The following is an 18,375-nucleotide window of genomic DNA, read 5'->3' as shown; positions in this document are numbered from 1 at the left end:
TAAAAATAATATCAGGAGCACAGCAGTGCACAATATAGTTCCAATGTAAATGTGCCACACCAGTTTAAAACCCTACAAGTTTTCATACCTCTGCCAAAAATTCAGAAACAGTAAAAATGTAAACCAGATAAATTAGATAGTATTTAGTAAAAGTTTACCATGCACAGAGGCACAGTTAGCAATTTGGGAGTTTTCAAACCCAAAACCAATATAAAGCTCAGAAGTATGACATTACAAGATGACTTAAAAAGTGAAAATAAGGAAATCGTTTAACCTTTACAATTGTTGGTTATTACAAAGGGTATTTCTATTGCAGGGGTTTGGTTAAAGGTGATTGCCATATACCATTTGGGAAGATGATTAAAGTTTCATTTATGATTATCAGACGCATTTACAAGAAATAACTTGAGTTTTGCTTATGTTCGTGAAACAAGTTAGATTTAGTTTTGTTATGTGGCTTAATTTTTTTTTTTATCTTGGTCGATTTTCAAGCCTAGTCTTCATTTTATTTTATTTTAACATCTTGTATCTAAATGAATGAATTAAAGAAATGTCCCTGCAGATTTGGGTCTCAGTTTTAAATTTTATCATTCATTAAGACTAGATTTCAATTATAAAAATATGTAATGCAAAATTTGATTTGAAAATTAGAGGAACATGCAGTGATCTGAGTACAAAGAATCAGGTATTTTGCAACAGGGGGTTAAATAGACAATTTATGGAAATAGGCCCCATGATTTTAGCAAAAATTTTAAGTCTCCAATTTGTAGCTGCCAGGTGCAACAGAGGCCATTGACAAGAAGCACTGAGACAAATTGAAAGGAGAAGTTGCAAGTTGCTCTGAGATGTCCAAAGGAGGCAAAGTTTCAACCTGAGTATTTAAGTATTAAATTTGATATTACAGCAACTGGGCAGTGTGTTAACCTTCTTACTGACTTGTCCATTTACCCAGTGGTTTATACCAATGATTTCCTATAGGAAGGCAAAAATGTATATTGTCGGGATATCCTGGTATATGCCTGTATTGAAAATTCTGATAAGGATAATCTGAGGCTCCATTGAACAAGACACTAATAATCAAGTAATTGCTCTATAGTTTTATAATTAAGTATGATGAGCCCTGATAAATGCCATTTATTAGTCTGCTGTAGCATTTAATTGATCTAATACTGGGCAGAATTTGAAAAGATTGAAAACAGGATATAGTGAAGGGCAAACAGTGAATCATGCCTTATGCTTTAAAATGTACTTTGATAGGAAAACCATTCACATCCTCATGAAACAAAATTAAATAGACAAGGGATTCTTTAAGGTCATATACACATAATGATTGTTAGGGACAGGAGATATGGCTCCATCTTATTTTTCATTCTTATTTTCAAAAAGGACACTTCTGCTACTGAGCTCATGTAATAACCACAAATTCTATGTTCACTTTTACATGTGTCATAACTTTACAGAGAAACTGACTGGTCTCTAAATGTAAAGACTAGCATCTTGTGAGGACACAACATTATAGCCTGTAACGGAAGTTACAGAAATGAAATGAGGTTGAAGAAATGGGAATTATTTAAAACTTAGAAGATCCTTGTCTGAGGAAAGCAGCTACGTTCTTGGGACTGACTGGGAAGCAAGGGCTTTTGGTGAATGCATTCAACGTGGCATCCATGCTTTCTCCAGCCTCCTACCTCCAGGTCTGGGGTCTGAGCCGTGGCCTCCAGCCCAGCTGTCCCCACAGCCCACGACCATCTGTCCTGCCCACTTCTCCAGCTTCATGGGGCATTTTTGCAACTTGGGAGTTTCTTTCCATAATCTGGTCCTTAGCAGCTTTTAGTAAAGCCTAGGACTGACCTCCTCTGACTTTGCCTCCATTTCAAAGGTGTGCCTTTCCAGTTGGCTGGAATTTTGCAGACTTCTCCGTTAGTCCTATACTATCTCTCTGATAAAACACAAAGCATGCTGCTTCACCTGGTGTAAAGGCCTCTGGTTGCCTGGGTGGCTCAGTCCTCTGTGTCTGCTTCCACCTTCAGGTCATGATCCCGGGGTCTTGGTAAAGAGCTGGCTTTCCTGCCCAGCAGGCAAGCCTGTTTCTCCCCTATACCAACTCTGCTTCTGTTGCCCTCTTGTCAAATAAAATCTTAAACAAACGAAAAAAAAACAAAACAAAAAAACAAAAAAACAAAAAACAAAAAAACTTAGAAGATAAATCTTGAAGGATACATATAAATAAAGTCATATAATGAATGGCCTATAAATATCTTCAGATAATCGACTTGTTGGCAAGGAAAACTGAACTCAGATTTGTTCTGTATTGTTTACAATGTCCTTATTCAAATTACAGTGCTCTTATGACTATACTATTTAGCCTAGTTGTACCATGGTTATAGTGAAGTTCATATGTGTGGATTTTTTACTTCTTCTCCACAGCCACTTCCCATCTCAATAACTTAACCTAATTTCCATTTCTCCTTGATGAATTCTAGAAGGTCAGTGCAGTGTTTGACAGGCTTCCATTCTCAAAACTCAAGATTGATAACAGGACTACCTTAACCATGAACAGACAGTGAAGACATTATCTTTATGGCTTTCCAAATACTGCATGTCTTAATTATCCTTTTCTGTGCTCCACTCACATTTTAGATGGACTATTCAATTTTGCCATGTGTCTCTAAAATATAAACTGTTAACAAAGATTACTATTTGCAAGAACACTGTAGATACTCACAAATCTCCCCAACAATAGTCTTCTACATCTGCACGTATGTTATTAGTTGATCAACTTCTGGATCCTAGTCTAACTCGTTCAAGTCACAGTCTACTACTATGTCACTAAGTTGGGTTGATGAATCTTCAGATACCATATCCAAAGTGTTTATTTTGATTCAAGTTTTATAGGTCCACCATTAGTTTTTTGTCACTATCATTCTCATTTTCTATATCTCTAGATCTAACATTATTACTTCTGTTTCCAATGTCACTCCGTTTGTTTTTTTTTTTTTAATTGGAATATCTTTTGTATATTTTCCATCAGAAAATAAAGATTGATTGTTTTCATCAATGTCACTGCTTTGTGTTTTTTACAGTGCAAGTTTCAATGTTAATTCTATCTCCTAGAATAATTATTCTTTTTATTACCATAGGTCTCTGGTTGTTAAGAATATGAGCTTCATAATGAGAAAAAAATCCTGAAAGATTTGCTAAAATAAATAAGTGTTGTGACATTTTTTTCTAGTTCATTTTTGAACTTTCAATAAGATCTTTTTAATTAAAATATCCAGTAATACTGTCATAGGCAATTTCAGTTTTTGAAAGGGAAAAATGGGTTTTTATTGTTTTAAAACAACAGAAGGTTTAGAGTTTAGGAACCAAATATAATGTTAACACTTCATATTTTGTTTAAGATTCAAGGTTTTCTATGAGCTAAAACAAAGGATAGAATTTTTAAACCAGACTCATACAAATCAATATCAAGAATTACTAATGAACAGCATGGGCAAAGCAAAGAGGTCAGCTATTCTAAGTGTGACTCCTCAGGTCCTCTGCCCCACATGAGATGGGAAGAGGTTATTTCACACAGCAAGAAGAATTGTAGGATATGACATATCTCCATTTTATGTTCAAGTAATTTTATATGTTACATAAAACTATCCAAAATTCTATAGATGCCAATTTTGTTTACCAAAAAGCAATTGTAAGACAGGACTACCATATCAAAGGCATTCCATTGTTAAAGAATCCCCTACTAACAAATATCACTAGTCTGTATATTAGTTGATTATCATCATGCTTACAGGGAGTTTAAACCTAATCTCCCACTTTCATTCTCAGTGTGTCCATGATAACGCAAGAAAAATGGATCTCAAGCCAATAAACTAACTGCTCTCTTCCATCTACAAAACTTAACTTGATCCTGAAAACATTAAGTAGAGTGCCCAAGCAGGAAACATCAATTTTAGAACCCCACATTACTCCTCTCATTTTGATAGAACTGGGACAAAAACCAGATTTGCCACCAAGGATGTTCTTTTCTTTTCATCATCTTTTCCAATAAATTCTTTTGAAATTACCTCCAAAGTGAGTTTTAAGGGCAACTCATAGTTCTTATGGCATGACTTTATGATTGTTAATATTTTTTAATAAAAATACAATTTGTAAACTTTTCAGAATAAAAATCTTAATACTGGATTCTAGGAGCAAGGGTAGTGTTCTCAATTACTAGAGTCAGGAAAAGTAAGGTGAAGTCCTAAGTTCATGAAATCTACTTACAAGAATAAAAATTGAAAAGAATTTAAAAAAACAATATTTAAAGATTTCACTTATGTGCTTTATTTATATTTATATTTCACTTATGTGCTTTAAAAAATATAGCTCCTATTCGGGTCTATTTCTCTTCTCTATTTAGCACAGAGTAGACATTCAAAGTACCTGAGGCCTACATAACAACCACATAAAAATGAAACTAGAGATCGAGAGTCAAGATGGCGGAGAAGTAGCAGGCTGAGACTACTTCAGGTAGCAGGAGATCAGCTAGATAGCTTATCTAAAGATTGCAAAAACCTACAAATCCAACGGGAGATCGAAGAGAAGAAGAACAGCAACTCTAGAAACAGAAAATCAACCACTTTCGGAAAGGTAGGACGGGCGGAGAAGTGAATCCAAAGCGACGGGAAGACAGACCGCGGGGGGAGGGGCCGGCTCCCGGCAAGCGGCGGAGCAACGGAGCACAAAATCGGGACTTTTAAAAGTCTGTTCCGCTGAGGGACATCGCTCCAGAGGCTTAACCGGGGTGAAGCCCACGCGGGGTCTGCGTGGCCTCGGGTCCCGCAGGGTCACAGAAGGATCAGGGGTGTCTGAGTGTCGCAGAGCTTACAGGTATTAGAAAAGGGAAGCCGGCTACAGAGACAGAGCCGAGGAGTAAGCTCTAAGCTCGGGGTTACCTTGAACCGGTCGCAGGCTCGGTCAGCTCGGAGTGCGGCCGGAGGCAGGGTGACGGGAGTAAATCGGCGCTGTTCTCTGAGGGCGCACTGAGGAGTGGGGCCCCGGGCTCTCGGCTCCTCCGGGCCGGAGACCGGGAGGCCGCCATCTTCATTCCCGCCCTCCGGAACTCTACGGAAAGCGCTCAGGGAACAAAAGCTCCCGAAAGCAAACCCGAGCGGATTACTCAGCCCGGCCCCTGGTAAGGGCGGTCCAACTCCGCCCGGGGCAAAGACACTTGAGAATCACTACAACAGGCCCCTCCCCCAGAAGATCAACAAGAAACCCAGCCAGGATCAAGTTCAATTACCAAGGAGTACAGTTTCAATACCAAGGAGAGCAGCGGAATTCCAAAGGAGGAGAAAGCAAAGCACGGAACTCATGGCTTTCTCCCCATGATTCTTTAGCCTTGCAGTTAATTTAATTTTTTTTCTTTTTCAATTTATTTTTCTCTTCTGCTAAATTTTTTTAACTTTTAACCTTTCCTTTTTTAACGTTTTTTAACTAGTTTATCTAATATATATATTCTTTTTTTCCTTTTTATATTTTTTCTTTATTGGTTTTCTTTTTTTAATTGTTTCTTTTTTTTTTTTTTTCTTCTTCTTTCTGAACCTCTTTTTATCCCCTTTCTCCCCCCTCACGATTTGGAATCTCTTCTGATTTGGCTAAAGCATATTTTCCTGGGGTTGTTGCCACCCTTTTAGTATTTCACTTGCTCCTTCATATACTCTTATCTGGACAAAATGACAAGGCGGAAAAATTCACAAAAAAAAGAACAAGAGGCGGTACCAAAGGCTAGGGACCTAATCAATACAGACATTGGTAATATGTCAGATCTAGAATTCAGAATGACGATTCTCAAGGTTCTAGCCGGGCTCAAAAAAGGCATGGAAGATATTAGAGAAACCCTCTCCGGAGAGATAAAAGCCCTTTCTGGAGAAATAAAAGAACTAAAATCTAACCAAGTTGAAATCAAAAAAGCTATTAATGAGGTGCAATCAAAAATGGAGGCTCTCACTGCTAGGATAAATGAGGCAGAAGAAAGAATTAGTGATATAGAAGACCAAATGACAGAGAATAAAGAAGCTGAGCAAAAGAGGGACAAACAGCTACTGGACCATGAGGGGAGAATTCGAGAGATAAGTGACACCATAAGACGAAACAACATTAGAATAATTGGGATTCCAGAAGAAGAGGAAACAGAGAGGGGAGCAGAAGGTATATTGGAGAGAATTATTGGAGAGAATTTCCCCAATATGGCAAAGGGAACAAGCATCAAAATCCAGGAGGTTCAGAGAACCCCCCTCAAGATCAATAAGAATAGGTCCACACCCCGTCACCTAATAGTAAAATTTACAAGTCTTAGTGACAAAGAGAAGATCCTGAAAGCAGCCCGGGAAAAGAAGTCTGTAACATACAATGGTAAAAATATTAGATTGGCAGCAGACTTATCCACAGAGACCTGGCAGGCCAGAAAGAGCTGGCATGATATATTCAGAGTACTAAACGAGAAAAACATGCAGCCAAGAATACTATATCCAGCTAGGCTATCATTGAAAATAGAAGGAGAGATTAAAAGCTTCCAGGACAAACAAAAACTGAAAGAATTTGCAAATACCAAACCAGCTCTACAGGAAATATTGAAAGTAGTCCTCTAAGCAAAGAGAAACCCTAAAAGTAGTAGATCAGAAAGAAACAGAGACAATATACAATAACAGTCACCTTACAGGCAATACAATGGCACTAAATTCATATCTCTCAATACTTACCCTGAATGTTAATGGGCTAAATGCCCCAATCAAAAGACACAGGGTATCAGAATGGATAAAAAAACAAAACCCATCTATATGTTGCCTACAAGAAACTCATCTTAAACCTGAAGACACCTCCAGATTTAAAGTGAGGGGGTGGAAAAGAATTTACCATGCTAATGGACATCAGAAAAAAGCAGGAGTGGCAATCCTTATATCAGATCAATTAGATTTTAAGCCAAAGACTATAATAAGAGATGAGGAAGGACACTATATCATACTCAAAGGATCTGTCCAACAAGAAGATCTAACAATTTTAAATATCTATGCCCCTAACGTGGGAGCAGCCAACTATATAAACCAATTAATAACAAAATCAAAGAAACACATCGACAATAATACAATAATCGTAGGGGACTTTAACACTCCCTTCACTGAAATGGACAGATCATCCAAGCAAAAGATCAACAAGGAAATCAAGGCCTTAAATGACACACTGGACCAGATGGACATCACAGATATATTCAGAACATTTCATCCCAAAGCAACAGAATACACATTCTTCTCTAGTGCACATGGAACATTCTCCAGAATAGATCATATTCTCGGTCCTAAATCAGGTCTCAACCGTTATCAAAAGATTGGAATCATTCCCTGCATATTTTCAGACCACAATGCTCTGAAGCTAGAACTCAATCACAAGAGGAAATTTGGAAAGAACCCAAATACATGGAGACTAAACAGCATCCTTCTAAAGAATGAATGGGTCAACCAGGAAATTAAAGAAGAGTTGAAAAAATTCATGGAAACAAATGATAATGAAAACACAACGGTTCAAAATCTGTGGGACACGACAAAGGCAGTCCTGAGAGGAAAATATATAGCGGTACAAGCCTTTCTCAAGAAACAAGAAAGGTCTCAGGTACACAACCTAACCCTACACCTAAAGGAGCTGGAGAAAGAACAAGAAAGAAACCCTAAACCCAGCAGGAGAAGAGAAATCATAAAGATCAGAGCAGAAATCAATGAAATAGAAACCAAAAAAACAATAGAACAAATCAACGAAACTAGGAGCTGGTTCTTTGAAAGAATTAATAAGATCGATAAACCCCTGGCCAGACTTATCAAAAAGAAAAGAGAAAGGACCCAAATAAATAAAATCATGAATGAAAGAGGAGAGATCACAACGAACACCAAAGAAATACAGGCAATTATAAGAACATACTATGAGCAACTCTATGCCAACAAATTTGACAATCTGGAAGAAATGGATGCATTCCTAGAGACATATAAACTACCCCAACTGAACCAGGAAGAAATAGAAAGCCTGAGCAGACCCATAACCAGTAAGGAGATTGAAACAGTCATCAAAAATCTCCAAACAAACAAAAGCCCAGGGCCAGATGGCTTCCCGGGGGAATTCTACCAAACATTTAAAGAAGAACTAATTCCTATTCTCCTGAAACTGTTCCAAAAAATAGAAATGGAAGGAAAACTTCCAAACTCATTTTATGAGGCCAGCATCACCTTGATCCCAAAACCAGACAAGGATCCCATCAAAAAAGAGAACTACAGGCCAATATCCTTGATGAACACAGATGCAAAAATTCTCGCCAAAATACTAGCCAATAGGATTCAACAGTACATTAAAAGGATTATTCACCACGACCAAGTGGGATTTATTCCAGGGCTGCAAGGTTGGTTCAACATCCGCAAATCAATCAATGTGATACAACACATTAATAAAAGAAAGAACAAGAACCATATGATACTCTCCATAGATGCTGAAAAAGCATTTGACAAAGTACAGCATCCCTTCCTGATCAAAACTCTTCAAAGTGTAGGGATAGAGGGCACATACCTCAATATTATCAAAGCCATCTATGAAAAACCCACCGCAAATATCATTCTCAATGGAGAAAAACTGAGAGCTTTTCCGCTAAGGTCGGGAACACGGCAGGGATGCCCGTTATCACCACTGCTATTCAACATAGTACTAGAAGTCCTAGCCTCAGCAATAAGACAACAAAAGGAAATTAAAGGCATCCAAATTGGCAAAGAAGAAGTCAAACTATCACTCTTCGCAGATGATATGATACTATATGTGGAAAACCCAAAAGACTCCACTCCAAAACTGCTAGAACTTGTACAGGAATTCAGTAACGTGTCAGGATATAAAATCAATGCCCAGAAATCAGTTGCATTTCTCTACACCAACAACAAGACAGAAGAAAGAGAAATTAAGGAGTCCATCCCATTTACAATTGCACCCAAAACTATAAGATACCTAGGAATAAATCTAACCAAAGAGACTAAGAATCTATACACAGAAAACTATAAAGTACTCATGAAAGAAATTGAGGAAGACACAAAGAAATGGAAAAATGTTCCATGCTCCTGGATTGGAAGAATAAATATTGTGAAAATGTCTATGCTACCTAAAGCAATCTACACATTTAATGCAATTCCTATCAAAGTACCATCCATTTTTTTCAAAGAAATGGAACAAATAATCCTAAAATTTATATGGAACCAGAAAAGACCTCGAATAGCCAAAGCAATATTGAAAAAGAAAGCCAAAGTTGGTGGCATCACAATTCCAGACTTCAAGCTCTATTACAAAGCTGTCATCATCAAGACAGCATGGTACTGGCACAAAAACAGACACATAGATCAATGGAACAGAATAGAGAGCCCAGAAATAGACCCTCAACTCTATGGTCAACTAATCTTCGACAAAGCAGGAAAGAATATCCAATGGAAAAAAGATAGCCTCTTCAACAAATGGAGTTGGGAAAATTGGACAGCCACATGCAGAAAAATGAAATTGGATCATTTCCTTACACCACACACGAAAATAGACTCAAAATGGATGAAGGATCTCAATGTGAGAAAGGAATCCATCAAAATCCTTGAGGAGAACACAGGCAGCAACCTCTTCGACCTCAACCGCAGCAACATCTTCCTAGGAACATCGCCAAAGGCAAGGGAAGCAAGGGCAAAAATGAACTATTGGGATTTTATGAAGATCAAAAGCTTTTGCAGAGCAAAGGAAACAGTTAACAAAACCAAAAGACAACTGACAGAATGGGAGAAGATATTTGCAAATGACATATCGGATAAAGGGCTAGTGTCCAAAATCTATAAAGAACTTAGCAAACTCAACACGCAAAGAACAAATAATCCAATCAAGAAATGGGCAGAGGACATGAACAGACATTTCTGCAAAGAAGACATCCAGATGGCCAACAGACACATGAAAAAGTGCTCCACATCACTTGGCATCAGGGAAATACAAATCAAAACCACAATGAGATACCACCTCACACCAGTCAGAATGGCTAAAATTAACAAGTCAGGAAATGACAGATGCTGGCGAGGATGCGGAGAAAGGGGAACCCTCCTACACTGTTGGTGGGAATGCAAGCTGGTGCAGCCACTCTGGAAAACAGCATGGAGGTTCCTCAAAATGTTGAAAATAGAACTACCCTATGACCCAGCAATTGCACTGCTGGGTATTTACCCTAAAGATACAAACGTAGTGATCCGAAGGGGCACGTGCACCCGAATGTTTATAGCAGCAATGTCTACAATAGCCAAACTATGGAAAGAACCTAGATGTCCATCAACAGACGAATGGATAAAGAAGATGTGGTATATATACACAATGGAATACTATGCAGCCATCAAAAGAAATGAAGTCTTGCCATTTGCGACAACGTGGATGGAACTAGAGGGTATCATGCTTAGCGAAGTGAGTCACTCAGAGAAAGACAACTATCATATGATCTCCCTGATATGAGGGAGAGGAGATGCAACATGGGGGCTTAAGGGGGTAGGAGAAGAGTAAATGAAACAAGATGGTATTGGGAGGGAGACAAATCATAAGTGACTCTTAATCTCACAAAACAAACTGAGGGTTAATGGGGGGAGGGGGGTGGGGGGGTGGGATTATGGACATTGGGGAGGGTATGTGCTATGATGAGTGCTGTGAAGTGTGTAAACCTGGCGATTCACAGACCTGTACCCCTGGGGATAAAAATATATGTTTATAAAAAATAAAATTAAAAAAAAAAAAATGAAACTAGAAAAAGAAAAGTGTGATGAAAGTATTTTGTTATTCACATTAATTGAAGAATGAACGTATTTCTAATTTGCTGGTGTATGATTCATTGAAAGTCACAGAAAAGTGAATTGGATAATACTTATAAATCCCCAAATGCAAGTGGTCTCAGAGTAGTATTAAAGTCAAGGGGCACTGCTTTCAAAGAGTTAATCAAATGGTCCAGTTCCTGCATTTCTCTGAGAACACCCAAAGATTTCTAGTTTCCATATGAAAATTAAAATTAAATTACCTTTTTTTTTTTTTTAAAGATTTGATTCATTTGTTTGACAGAGAGAGATATAGCTAGAGAGGGAACACAAGCAGGGGGAGTGGGAGAGAGAGAAGCAGCCTTCCCACAGAGCAGGGAGCCCGTTGCAGGGCTTGATCCCAGGACCCAGGGATCACGACCTGAGCCAAAGGCAGATGCTTAACCAACTGAGCCACTCAGGCGCCCCTAAATAACCATTCTTAATGTACCATTTCTTTATAGATTTTCTTTAGTAAAATCTCAAATTTTATCCCCAGATTTATCCATGAATGATTTTCTTTTTCTTTCTTTTTTTCCTTTTTTTAATTTTTTTTAAATTTTTTTAGATTTTATTTATTTATTTGAGAGAAAGCATGAGCAGGCAGAAGAAGAGGGAGAAGCAGACTCGTTGCTCTCTGGGGAGCCTGCCATAGGTGGGGCTCTATCCCAGGACCCTGGGTTCATAACCTGAGCAAAAGGCAGAAATGTAACTGAGTCACCCAGGTGCCCCTTCCTCTCACTTCTTTTTCTTTTTTTTTGCAATGAAGTCTCTTCACTCTAGAAAGCAAGAATTCTTATTCTTGAGAAACTGAGTTGTGGTAAGAAACCCACTGAGCAAACAGGAGGTTCTATTTAGTTGATAGAAGAATGAGAAAAGACATTTATACTAAAAATCAATATTCTAATATTGTAGCCCTGTCTTACTTGAAATCTACATTGTTCTAAAATCAGTTACAAAAATAGAAATGAAAAAAATTCTTGGTTTGTCAAATAATTGAATTATTTAATGTAAAATCTTGATTTTTAAAGAGGAAAGTTCAAAAAAATATTAATGTAGTTGGATTCAACTTGTAAGTTTAACCTAAAAAGTATATCATGTTTTTAGTAAAACCAAAATGAGTTTGTTGATATTTATTTATTTTATATAAAAAGGTTAATCCTGTTATAAGAATGTTTGTATGAAATACATTTTTAACAATATTTAGAATGCTCCAAAGTACCAACCATTTGTTGGATTTTTTTTTCTTTTTTTTTAATTCTTCTTTGTTGGATTTTAAAACAAAGGGTAGTATTTCATTCATACAAAGAAAAATAAAATTTAATGTTTAAGGAACTTACATTATTATATCTTATTCATCTATTGATAAAATCTTATATCAGAAAAAATGAAATTAAGCTCCATTATATAGGAGTTAAAATTATGTAAGAATCAAAAATTCTAGAAATTTCTGTAAGCATCATGACAGTAATACTTATGAGTAAGAAATATAATAAATATTTTCAATTGATTTTCTTTCTATAAAAAAATTTGTGAAAAATAACTCTAAAACTTTGAAGTAATTCCATGTTTTGTTTTCTTTTGCTTTGTTTTTTATATGCAAATAGAGGATATAGGCAGCAGAAAATTCTTAGCATTTCTATACTTTTTTAGTACCAATAGCAGTGGGATACTGATGAATATTATTATCATTGAGCTTATATGACCTTCAATTCAATGTTTATGTGTACATAATAGCACATATCAAAATAAAGCAATTAATTTCTGGAAATGTTCTTTAAAAATATTTTGATTTACCTTATGGAATCCTTTCTTAATTAACTAGGCTTTCCAAAATAAGTCCATATGGTATGTGAGTTGGGAATGAGCAAAATCTGAGTTTTGATCCTGTATTTTACAAAAATAATATATTTGATCATTCTATATCTCTGCCTTTCAGTTTTATCTGTTGTTAAAAGAAAAAGATGAAATTATATCTGATGTTCCTTCTAGCACCATGATTTGATACTTTTGTTTTGTTTAATTGGAAGCTTTGGATTCCAGCTGGCATTTGATGAGTTATTATTTATGGTCATTAAATACCTGGAAATGTTTGGTAGTTGAAACTCCGTCTTCCTACTGCAACCCAATAAATGTTAATGATGAGATAAAAGTCTTTTATCTTTAATATTGAAGACAATTAAATCTTGTTTTATTTTGACAGTTTTAAGACACACTTCCTTAATATACACTTGTTCCTCTTGTTTATGTATTTTCTTAACAGCTACTCAGGCATTTTCTTCTGAACATATTCTATTTCAGTTTTATGTAGCCTTTATAGAAACACCTATTGCATATGTGTGCAAATGAAAACTCAGAATCAATGTATTCTAACCTGTGGCAAAACAGTTGAGTTTTGGAAATTCCAAGTGCAGAAGAAAAACTTAGAATGTCAAATACTCATAATTTTTCTAGAAAAAGAGCATGCTAAAAACAATTAACCAATGAACCAATCCAACAGTTCTCTTTGAACACACTTCTAGGATGATCTTAGCTCTAGGATGCTGAGTGTGAGAATACATTAAATGAAAGCCATTTACAGCTTTAAAAAAAAAAAACTATCTGAAGTATACATATCTTCATTATCTTTTCAGCCTAGAGCTGGCCTAATGAGAAATAGAGTTTGACTCTGTAAGGGTCACCATCAGGCATTTACCAATTAAAACACGCATTTGTCATATTCTAGTTACTGTATTGTGATTTGCTTTTGTGTTTTTTACTTATTAGGATGAAAGTTAATCTGAAAGAATGAGGTGGAAAATATTTAAATAATAATCTTTTAAAAGGTGAGCAAAATTGTTCTTTTAAGAGAATGTCATTGACAAATTGAAAAATAAATCTAACTTCCAGAGACAAAAGATTTATTCTCAAGCAGAAATTTTTACAACATGGAGTAAGTATGAAAAATTGAGCCCCCCTTCCTTTATCATTTCCTAATTGTGTCCTACATATGTCCTATTAAGTATAAATTGTTCCAAACTATTTGCAGCTGATTTCTATGAAGTATAATTCTTTCCTGCCCCATTTAACTTAAGGGTCTTCTTACATAAAAGAGAGTATATTCTTAGATCTAACTTTGTGTGTGTGTGTGTGTCTGTGTCAAAGATTTTTAGAAGAGCCTAAAAAATTTTTTAAAAATTTTGTACAGATCTTTTTTTTTAAATCTGATTTAAGAGACCCTACTTTAAAGAAGTAAACTATGCTATTTTTCTGTGCATCACTTTATTCTCAAAAAAACAGTTAAGCATACCTAATTATCTCAAATTGTGTACAAGGTTTTAGAAAAATAACAACTATCACAGAGGTTTAGTTTATATTGTTAACAGATGAGAAACAATTGATCTGATTACTCTTTGAATAGACCTGTAAGGCAATTTTCAAAAGGAAAATCTTCCTAAAAAGAAAGCTAATTACCACTAAAAGAATTTAATTATTCCAATGTTAAACTCCCAGTTCTCACAGAAATGAAAATCTATTGAGAATATAAAAGGATAAAACATATTTTTCAACATAATGAAAATAAACTTGAGAGAAAGTCTTGTTTAGTGTCCCAGTCTGTGCGAAAAATATGTTCCAATTCTTATTTTATTCTTAATTTATCAGGTAGTGAAAAGCAATGCATTTTTGTTCTGGCATCAGTTCCCTTGACTGCTGCATGTTATTATTTTTTTTAAAAAAGGAAAAGCCAAAATCAAAAGAGCCAACAAATATTGAGAGGTTGCATGTGCACTATTCGTCAAGAAAGGAGAAATATTAGAAATAGTTATTAAAAGTCTGGGCTTACCATTCTTCAGGGATTTTTTCCCCTGGTTCTCAGTGTTGTTTACAGTTAAAATAAAATTCCATAATAAACATTTAAGATACTGTCCTTATGAAATCCTTAAACTACAAAGGGAAGTCATTTTCAGAAAGATTAATCTTGTAATACGATTACTGTGTAGATGCGTATTTTGTACACTCCAAGCAGAGGACAAGTTGTTGTGTACAATCATTTTCTAAGTACAGCAACCAGACTTCTTTAAGTTACCCTGTGGTGACAAACTAAACATTATTTCCCAGTAGTTGTCCACAATAGTTGTGGGATGATTGCTGCTCTGTTTCCACACTTTTTTTTTTTTCTATCCCATATCTCAAAGTGAAGAAGCAGACATTATTAAGGACATTCTGCTCTTATACCAGAAAAAGAGAAAAAAAAAAGAAGTAAAACAAAGAAATGACTTAAAGGTTAAGGTGAGATGTGTACCCTCATTTCTGATGCCAGTCATTTGGTCACATGAACAAAAATTTAAATGGGGTAATAAAAAATGGCTATACTTCACATAAGTTGTATATAAATAATTTAGAACAATAATAGAATCTGCTACACTCTACCCATTAGTCATTCATCTGATGTACAAGAGGAAAAGTAAGTGAAGATTGTAAAGAGATGGGTTTTCTCACAAAATAGAGGTCTTTGAATCTTCTTCAGTAAGTGGGAAAACTACTACTTCTAGGGAAGTATTTAGCATGCCCAGATGGTCTAGGAGAATCTGATAATTCATAATCTTTGAGTGCATCAACCCACACACCCCTTCCATAATTGAAGGTCCCACTCTTCCAAATTAGGGCCCTCATTTTGGTATAGCAAACCTATAAAACTTGAGAGCACAACTTCCTCTGGAGTCTTTTTTTTGTTTTGTTTTAAATTAACATATAATGTATTATTTGAATAGGGGTACAAGTCTGTGAATCATCAATCTTACACAATTCACAGCACTCATCATAGCACATACCCTCCCCAATGTCCATAACCCAACCACCCTATCCCTACTCTCCCACCCCACAGCAACCCTCAGTCTGTTTCCTGAGATTGATCAAGTCTTCTATGGCTTGTCTCCCTCCCCGGTTCCATCTTATTTCATTTTTTCCCTCCCTTCCCCCCATGACCCTCTGCCCTGCCTCTCAAATTTAATCTTAGTTATTCTAAGATCCTTTGGTGGGATCCACAGCTATTTCTGCCCTCCAGCTGAGGGCAGATGAGGATGTCTTTATATCCTTGCCAAGGATGTGCTTAGACATTCTTCTTCACTGTAAATTGGTAATTAATCACTCTCAGCCTTTCATTGTCTTTCTCTAAAGCACTGACTCTCCTCAACACCATCAGTGATTTCCATGGTTATTTCATTTTATTTTACTTTTGTAAAGATTTTACTTACTTATTTGAGAGAGAGAGAGATAGTGAGAGAAAGCATGAGCAGGGGAGAGGGGCAGAGGGGGAAGGAGAAGCAGACACCCTGCTGAGCAGGAAGCCCAATGGGGGACTCAATCCCAGGACCCTGGGATCATGACCTGAGCCAAAGGCAGATGCTTAACTGACTGAGCCACACAGGCGTCCCTCCATGGTTATTTTAATTACCATTTTTCCTATCTTTTCCAAATGCCTGATATATTTTACCTGTAAAGTGCATTCTTTTACCCTGATAAAAACTGCAGTTGTCATATTCCAGATTACCATTCCATTGAAAGTTTGAACAATTACACTGTTACTACATGCAGGGGATAACTGTATCCAACCTATAATCAGTAATGGGGTCCATATTGTCAACCAGGACAGTTAATTCAGATCCCAAATCCCACTTTAGAGTCTACTTTCTCAGACCATGCACCACATTAACTAGCATCAGTCAGATTCCCCAGAGAGCAGGCTCTATTCAGGAAATGAAGACAACTTTTGGAGAATTTTCTCAAAATCACATGTCTATAGGTAAGGCAGGATGCAGGATTGGCCAAAGTGAGGTTGAATTGTAATACAATCACAATAAAAATCTCAGCCAATCAAATGGAGAGTTCTGGAATTTATGTGGCTTTTCAGAGTTGTCCTGATTTCTGGTAAGTGGCCAGGCCTTTATGCTTCAGCATCAATCAGTAATTAGAAGTATGTTGCCAACTGAGAAGGAAGTATAAGCTTGGACAAGATAGTTGCTAACAGTCCCAGCTGCTTGGAGAATGAGTGCTTCAGTCTTTGAGGTTAGATGTGTGCAGCACACCCTAACTTCCATTACACCATCTTTTTCCTTCTAGACATTTTGATGCACATGCAGGTATATTGAATTATGGTTTTAATCTGTATTTCCCAGATCACAAATGAGTTGGAAAACCTTTTCAAATTTTCATTGGCCATTTGGCTGTTTTCTTTGTTTAGCAGTGTCTAAGACTTTTTCCCATTTGATACAAAATTATCAGTGTTTTCATATATAAAGCAGGAGCTAGAGCTACATATGAAATTTGTCAGATAGATGTGTTATTGAAATATTTTATCCTATTTAATGCATTGCATTTTCATTCTTTAATAGTGCCTTGTAATGAACAGAAGCTATTTATATCAATATTGCCCAGTGAGTATTTTTTTAAGTTTTCCATAAGAATATTTTGTATTAAAAAAAAATATTTACCTACCTTATGGTGAGGACGATGCTCTCATATGTTTTCCCATAAATGCTGTACTTTTTACATGTATATTTGTATCAGCAATCTATCTGGAATTGATTTGTCTGCACAGTGTGAGATATGAGAAAACATTTCTTCATAAGGATATCTTATTAACACAGAACCACTTATTGAAAAGATGCATGGGTGTTTTTAAAGGATATGTTTGTTTCCTTCAGTACTCTAGAGTAGAAGGAAGTGGCTAATATATTAACTTTTCAATATGAAATTTAAATGACTATAGCACAATTAAGACTAAATGCCAAATATAATTTCCAAGATATAGAACTTAGAATTGCAGCATTTACAATTGTCTTAGTCAACCTCACACTGATAAAATAAGCAAATAAATATGAAAGAGCTGCTGATTAGCCTGTTGAAGTGTCCTTGTTTCTAGTATAATTTCAAGTATTATATATCTATGTCATGCTAGGACAACATTTAAGCATTTAAGGAAATTTTTTAAAGTTTATTGGACACCTATTGAAAAGGAAACATGAAATAAGCATGTGTTTTGAACACCTGAATATTAAAATCTTAATAGTTAATAAGTCTTGAATGATTGATTCACAATGAACTGGTGAAGCAGCAAATCAAAACTAGGGTCTGCTCAATACACAATAATCTATAAGCTATACATTACGACCTTTCTTCCACTCTCCCTCTCATTTACTCATAACTTGCTTTCAATACACATTCAATGATGGATTTTTTTTATACAAAAGATCCATACAAATGTTCCACATATGGAAAATAATGATTTGCATCACAAGTGTATGTTGCTATGTTGATTTTCTCCTAATTTAAACATTTAGTAGCTCTCCCATTAATTTTGAGAAATTACGATTTTTACTTTCAAAATATTTGAAAATTATTTGGACGGTATAACTTCTAGCACAGTGACTGATAGCAAGCCATTAAATACATATTCTGTAGATGTCTTAAAAATAATGGCAAGTAATCTAAACATCCTAACCTACCCGTTACTACCTTGTTTAGGTGAATTACTTTGAAG

This window comes from Enhydra lutris, unplaced genomic scaffold (assembly GCF_002288905.1).
Source record: "Enhydra lutris kenyoni isolate GAN:26980312 unplaced genomic scaffold, ASM228890v2 scaffoldscaffold2, whole genome shotgun sequence".
Taxonomy (NCBI): Eukaryota; Metazoa; Chordata; class Mammalia; order Carnivora; family Mustelidae; genus Enhydra; species Enhydra lutris.
The sequence above is the reverse complement of the archived record's forward strand: the minus strand, read 5'-3'. Positions refer to the sequence as shown.